The following is a 7210-nucleotide window of genomic DNA, read 5'->3' as shown; positions in this document are numbered from 1 at the left end:
TACATTTTTAGTATATATCTCGTGCAATATTGGGGAACATATTTTTTTTTAATTTTTTTTTTTTAGCGTTTTATTTCTTTTTGAGAAGGGAGAGACAGAGCATGAACAGGGGAGGGTCAGAGAGAGGGAGACACAGAATCCGAAACAGGCTCCAGGCTCTGAGCTGTCAGTACAGAGCCCGACACAGGGCTCGAACTCACGGACCGCGAGATCATGACCTGAGCCGAAGTCGGCCGCCTAACCAACTGAGCCACCCAGGCGCCCCATTGGGGAACATATTTAAACTAAAAAATCATTTTTTTCGGATGTGCTAAATCTGGCGACCAACCACATCATCTCTCCCTTCTCACCCCTGTCTTCTGTACCCTTTCCCCCAGATGGCTCTGGCCACCACCCGGTCCTAGGCTGGTCACCTGAAGCGCGACAGAATTCCTTTGCTGCAGATGAGGATTTATGGGGGTCCCCACCAGAAGCACGTAGAATGATGTAGCTCTGTGTTCGGCACGGAACAGTGTCAGAGATAAACCTCACTGGGAATGCCTCATGTCTGGCTGCTTCAGACTCGCTTGCCTGAGGTCATGCTGAATACCTAAAAAAACTAATAAATACGTTCTATGGTCTCAGAATAAAACAGGGACCACTTCCTTAGAAGAGATAGTGAAGCCGGGGTGCCTGGGTGACTCAGTCAGTTAAGCGTCTGATTTTGGCTCAGGTCATGATCTTGGGTCCATGAGTTTGAGCTCTACGTCAGGCCGTGTGCTGACAGCTCAGAGGCTGGAGCCTGCTTTGGATTCTGTGTCTCCCTTTCTCTCTACCCCTCTCTCCCTCCCTCCTCTCTCTCTCTCTCTCTCTCTCTCTCTCTCTCAAAAAGATAAATATTAGAAGAGATATAGTGAAGTTTAGGAGGGAGACCTCTGGCTTGCATATGTCAATCTCCATCTGCCCCATCTAAAAACTGCGAGGTTCATTTAGATGCCTAAAGCCTTTCCTGCTCAAAATTCTGTAAGTCTATCCACCCCTGAGAAAGTCCAGGCTCACTCCCTCTGGTGCTGCCCAGACCTGCTCCAGTCCCAGACCATCCAGGGGTCCACCTCCTGTCCCAGTGACTTCTTTACCAGAAGCCCCAGTGGCAAACTATCTCCCAACTTTTCCTGACACATCATCTGACACTTCTCCACCCTCCCATCCTGAACGTGGGTCCTGTTCGGAGGTCCTCATCTGAGTTGGGCCCCAAGTCGTCTGGTTCTGTGGGACCTCTTTTGGTCCTGGTAGATCTCCCACTGCTCCAAGAGAAACCAGTTAATAATAAACAAGGGTCATCATCCCTGAGAAACAGGCATCTACCCAAGTTTAGGCTGAAGGCAATCTCGTGAATTCTTTTTTTTTTTTTTTAATGTTTATTTTTGAGAGAGAGAGAGTCAGAGTGTGAGCGGGGGAGGGGCAGAGAGTGAGGGAGACAGCGAATCCGAAGCCGGCTCCAGGCTCCGAGCTGTTAGCACAGAGTCCAACGCAGGGCTCGAACCCATGAGCTGTGAGATCATGACCCAAGCCAAAATCGGACACTTAACCAACTGAGACACCCAGATGCCCCAAAAGCAATCATGTGAATTCTAACACAGTGAGGGCCAGACACAAGGGCGTTATGGTGTAGTCCCTGATGCAGAGCAGCCTGGTAAGATTCCCCTTAAAAGTAATATTAACCCAATATGGGGCACGTGGGTGGCTCAGTCGGTTGGGTGACCAACTTCCGCTCAGGTCATGATCTCAGGGTCCGTGGGTTCAAGCCTCACGTTGGGCTCTGTGCTGACAGCTCAGAGCCTGGAGCGTGCTTCGGATTCTGTGTGTGCCTCTCTCTCTGGCCCTCCCTACTCATGCTCTCTCTCTCTCTCTAAAATTAATAAACATTAATATATTTATGTATAAAGTAATATAACCCAATACCACCCATTCCTCCCTCATTGCCATGTCTTTATTCCCTTTATGGTCCTTTTGCTCTATTTTAACTGTGTTCTCTTTCACTAATCACACTGAAATCCGTTTGTCCATTTGAACTGACTGACCAGTAAAGTCCTTGGAAAGGTCCGTCCATCTTCTTGTTAAATTAATTCTCCTGCGGAACCTATCTAACCAAATACCTGTATTTTCTCTCCGTCTCTGCTGGGTTTTTTTCTGCCCAAAGCAAAGCATAAAAGAGAAAGTTGCAGTGAATTTCAAGATTCACTGGAACTTACATTTTGTAACTTTCATATAAGGCTTCCGAAAGCCCTTTTTTTTCCCCCTACAAAAAAGAACTCTACCCTCTCAAGCATTGGATTGTTTGGAAAAACAGACACAGAGGAGTATCCCACTTGCCCAAAGCCAACGCTGATGAAAATTTCTGAGACTAAGAAAAACAAGAAGGTCGGATTTTGTGGTAGGGGTTTTTCCTTATAGTTTACTTGTGATTTTCCCAGTGCCAAAACTATATGACTCTATAACAAATATTCCCCCGAGGCTCTCATGGCTACGAAATGGCAGCATTTGGGGGCTTTTTTGTTAACATGAGAATCTCAAGGCTTAACATGCCAGAATGCTGGCTTTATCCCCAGTGAGAAAAACCTCTCTGGTAGAGTATCTATTCCATCGTGTCATAAGAATGAAGAAGCAGCATAATTATGCCTGGAGCATGAGAAAAGGAACTCAAGGAAAAAAAAAAAAAAAACCCCGCCAGGACAGTAGATGACAAAGCAGATGAACAGGAGGCCCCCACTTCCCTCTGATAGAAGGTCAGGAAGATCATATCCTCTGGCTGCCCTCCAGGCTGGGGTTTCATCTAATGCTAGACACCCAGCAAGTGAAAGTTTACGTTTCAGGGTCTCCCCGTGAGCTGCCCATTCCGTCGTTCAAACCCTTTACGGCCTATCTCTCCCATGCCAAGTCCTATGCCACACGCAGAGAACATAAAGGTGAATGGGACCCTGTCTGTGACCTCAGAGAACTCTCAGACTCATGCATGAGACAGATCTGCAAATAAGTGCATCACAGCACGTCCTTGTGTGCGGAGCTGAAAGATGGGGCTGTCTGTGGCAGAAGTGCTCGACCATGGGCGATTCTGTAGCCCCGGGGACATTTGGCAATGTCGGGGGGGGGGGGGTTCATCCTGGGTTGTAGCAGCTGGGGTGAGAGGTGCTGCCGGCATCTGGTGGGCAGAGACCAGCGATACCCCTAACCACCCTCCAATGCATAGGCCAGTGCCCCACGACGAGGAACCCTGCAGCCCAAAATGGGGATCCTGCTGAGCTTAAGAAGCCCGGATGTATCTGAGCGAATCTGGTGGGATCATTCCCATCACGTTGACTCGGGAATTTGAGTTCACACGGCCACTCGTGCTCTTTCCCTGGCTCTGTTGTTGACTGGCTTTTGTCCCTCAGCAAGTTACTCGCCATCTTGGCTTCAGTTTCCTGGTCTATGGAATAGAGTTGGAGTCTCTGACCTCCAGTCCCTTCCTGTCTAAGGATCTATGGTGTTACTGGGCCAATTATCTGTGCTTCTACTGAGCCCTGCCCCGGTTAGGAGAATGCCTTGGCCACGGCCTGTTTACTCCATCCAGGTCAAAGAGATAAGCTTGTCTCCTGGGTTGATCCTGAGGCTCAATCAGGGAAGGCAGGTGTAACCTCTTGCCAAGGACCTCCAGTTAGGACACCTCCATCTTCCGAGCCTGTTTTGCCATCGGCAAACAAGGGCCACATAACTCGTCTGCCTCCCTGTATCAGGAGGCAATGAGTGAGTAAAGGAAGCAAGATGGAAAATTACCCGGATGCTGCTTGGGTGCCTCGGCCCAAAGCCTACGGTCCCCTTCTCTCCCTCTTGGAGGCTCCGTGGCAATGAAAGGATAAAAGGACCCTGCTCAGGACCAGCTCTGTGGCCTGGGGTAGTGGGCTGGGCTGGGGAGGGCTTGGTATCTCTATATACTCTTTGGAACAGCCCCAAGGAGGATCTCTATCATTTGTCTCCCTGAGGGGAAGTAACACTTGGATTCTTGGCCACATATTTTAGGGACCGGGGCTGGGTATGAGTCCAGTGCCCTCAGATACTCACTCTCTCTCTCTCTCTCTCTCTCTCTTTCTCTCTGTCTGTCTCCTCTTTCTCTCTCTTCTCTCTCTTTCTCTCTGTCTCTCTGTCTCCTCTCTTTTCTCTCTCTTCTCTCTCTCTTTCTCCCTCTGTCTGTCTTCTATTTTTCTCTCTTCTCTTCTCTTCTCTCTCTCTCTCTCTCTCTGGCTTCAAACTCCTTCACCAAACAGAAAGACCACTTCAGGGCCAGCGAGCAGGAGCACAGGGACAGCAGGCCCCGGACGAGGGGAAGAAGCTCCCGTCTGGGCCTGAACATAAGGCCTTTTCAGTATGCTGCTGGCTGCAGCAGAAAGGCAGGAAAAGGGAGACAGGGCAGGGCAGGCATTGGCAGCTCCGTTTCTTTCTGTGTTTCTGGGCTCACTGTGCTGGCAGAGTAACAGCAAGGTCTGTATTTGGAGCCTGTGTGTCCTCTCCACTGCTAGACCGGTGCCATCTGACGTGGCCGATTCCGTGTGGAATGAATAAGTGAACCCCTTTTTCTTTTGATAGGAAAAAAAGTACACTTCAGAGACGTTAAGTGATGTGCCCAAGTTACTTAAAATGCTAGGCACGGGACTTCTACTAGGGTTGCTTACTATTAGATCTGCTTCATGAACATACCACCAATACACGTCTCTAAGTCGGTTAACCGCATAGTTCCTGTTCTGTATGTGTTCATTGCTTGGGTTTTGGTTTTGAGGCTTGTTTTTTGGTCTGGTTTGGTTTTTTTCTGGTACAATTTACATTTGGTAAAATGTGCAGACCCTAAGTATACAGCTCAATCATTCCTCTCTCTCTCTCTCTCTCTCTCTCTCTCTCTCTCTCACACACACACACACACACACACACACACACACAGATTTCCCCTGGATAAAAATATAAAACATTTCCATCATTCCAGAAAGTTATCTCTTGCCCTGTTCCAGGCAATAGCCTCCCTCACTCCAGGAAGTAATCTCTTTTTTATACTTCTAGTGCCATAGTATATATAGCTTTACCTATTCTTCAACATCATATATCATATCAACGTCATATTCTTTTGTTCAATATAATGCTGTTTAGGCTCACCCGTGATGTGTCAGTAATTTGTTCTTTTCTCCTGGTGGATAATAGTCTACCGTGTGAATGTAACACATTGTGTTTATCTACTCTTATTTTTTTTAATGGTTTTTATTTGTTTTTGAGACAGAGAGAGAGAGAGAGAGAGAGAGAATGAGTAGGGGAGGGGCAGAGAGAGAAGGGGAGAGAGGATCTTAAGTGGCTCTGTGCTGGGGCGCCTGGGTGGCGCAGTCGGTTAAGCGTCCGACTTCAGCCAGGTCACGATCTCGCGGTCCGTGAGTTCGAGCCCCGCGTCGGGCTCTGGGCTGATGGCTCGGAGCCTGGAGCCTGTTTCCGATTCTGTGTCTCCCTCTCTCTCTGCCCCTCCCCCGTTCATGCTCTGTCTCTCTCTGTCCCAAAAAAAACAAATAAACGTTGAAAAAAAAAATTTTTTTTAAGTGGCTCTGTGCTGACAGCCTCAAGCCTGACGCAGGGCTGGAACTCACGAACCGTGAGTTCATGACCTGAGCCAAAGTCGGACACTCAGCCGACTGAGCCGCCCAGGCACACCTATCCACTCTCTTATTAATGGATACTTGCATTGGTTTTAGTTTGGGGTTATTATGTTCATTTGATTTTTTTTTTTTTTAAATGGCTTCAGGTGCCTATTTCAATTCTCTATTCAAATGAACTTTAAGGACAGTCACCCTCCACAAGTCACAGCAAGATGAGAGAGAGAGAAGTACTCGATGACCTAAAGTCCTTTCAACCATAAAACCCTCTAACTCAACCTCTTCTCTAAAAGCTGCTGCCAAGCACCTGCTTCACAGGGTTATGACAATGACCTCTGAATCGCAGGGCAAAAGTGGTTGTTTCCTCCTACGCAACGATGCGACTCTGTACCTACGGGTTCACCAGCAAAGACTGGAGATCTTATTGTGGTACAAGAAACACACCCATTTCGCTTCAGCAGATGACTCCTAGTCTCAAAGGAAAGATGCTCTCCTGTTCTCCCCACTGGGAGCAACTTGAAGACGGCCAGCGGGCACTGTGAGATGTAAATAAATGTATCCGCTTCAGCCAACTTCTCTGCGCTGCGTGGGAAAACAACTGATCTCCCTTGAGAAAGGAAGGACTACCGCCCGTGGGGGACCACTAACCGGGTCTCCAAAGCACTTCCAACAGACAGAACCTTGAATGAATTCCTAACACTCCTTCTTATTCTTTCTGATTCTTATTTTGTCTAACACACCGATATTACACCTTGAAGGTCTAACTGCAGTGCACAAAGCCCATCATGACATCGGGCATCCATTCAGCCACAGGCAGGGACTTTTATACTCCTCCTGGACATGCATACAAAAGACTGAGAAGAGTCATTTGGATACACATTTTTAAAAACGCAAAATAATCACTTTGCCTTAAGATTTAGTCAACACATAGTTATTGAACCGCGAAGACTGGAAGCCCTAATTGTCTAAATTATTACTGCCGTGCCCCCTGTGGGCACGGGTTTCCACCAATGATGGCCTCCCTTCACCCATGTAGCCTCCTCGCATGGGATATACAATGGGCAGAGCAGTTGGGGGGACGCAAATTCACCCCATTCCCTCCTGGTCTCCTCTCATCCCTCCTAGCTTGGCCCTTGATCTCTCCTTTCTTACAGACTTCTCCTCTCCTCTCCCTTTTCCTAATTAGTCCCATCTCTCTACTGATCTCTACTGCACAGGGTCACAAGTAAAGGGAAGGGGACAACCAAGTGTAGATGTTGCAACAAAATGGCCTCTACCCAAGCCACCCAGATTCCTAGGCGTCCCCTTCAGACACTGTTTGTTCCTCAGGCCACCCCATAAGGTCACCCCAGGAATACCTTATGTGCACTGGCTGACCTCATGTCCTGCTGTTTTCCCAGCGCCTTCGAATCAAGACGTACACCCTCCCACACACATGCTCCCCACTCTGCTTTTCCAAGATAGGGAGTGAAACTGTTGCCTGGGTCCTTGAACAGGAGGAGGTCGGTGTGCTCTTCGCTCTCATTTATCCACACAGCAGGCCCGGGTGGGGCTTGTCGGTTCCTTGACTC

General features: G+C 48.3%; 1 long non-coding RNA gene across 2 annotated transcripts in view; it reads right to left on the bottom strand.

Annotated features, from left to right (window-relative positions):
- Positions 1-213: 213 nt before the first annotated feature.
- The window catches only part of LOC123606924, a 24431-nt gene continuing 17434 nt past the window's right edge, over positions 214-7210 (bottom strand). For both annotated transcript variants that reach the window (XR_006716571.1, XR_006716572.1), the window contains one exon: positions 214-589. This is a non-coding gene — a long non-coding RNA (uncharacterized LOC123606924). The remainder of the gene's footprint in view (positions 590-7210) is intronic.

This window comes from Leopardus geoffroyi, chromosome A2 (assembly GCF_018350155.1).
Source record: "Leopardus geoffroyi isolate Oge1 chromosome A2, O.geoffroyi_Oge1_pat1.0, whole genome shotgun sequence".
Classification (NCBI taxonomy): Eukaryota; Metazoa; Chordata; class Mammalia; order Carnivora; family Felidae; genus Leopardus; species Leopardus geoffroyi.
Note: the sequence above shows the minus strand (reverse complement) of the source record. Positions and strands in the feature narration are given on the sequence as shown.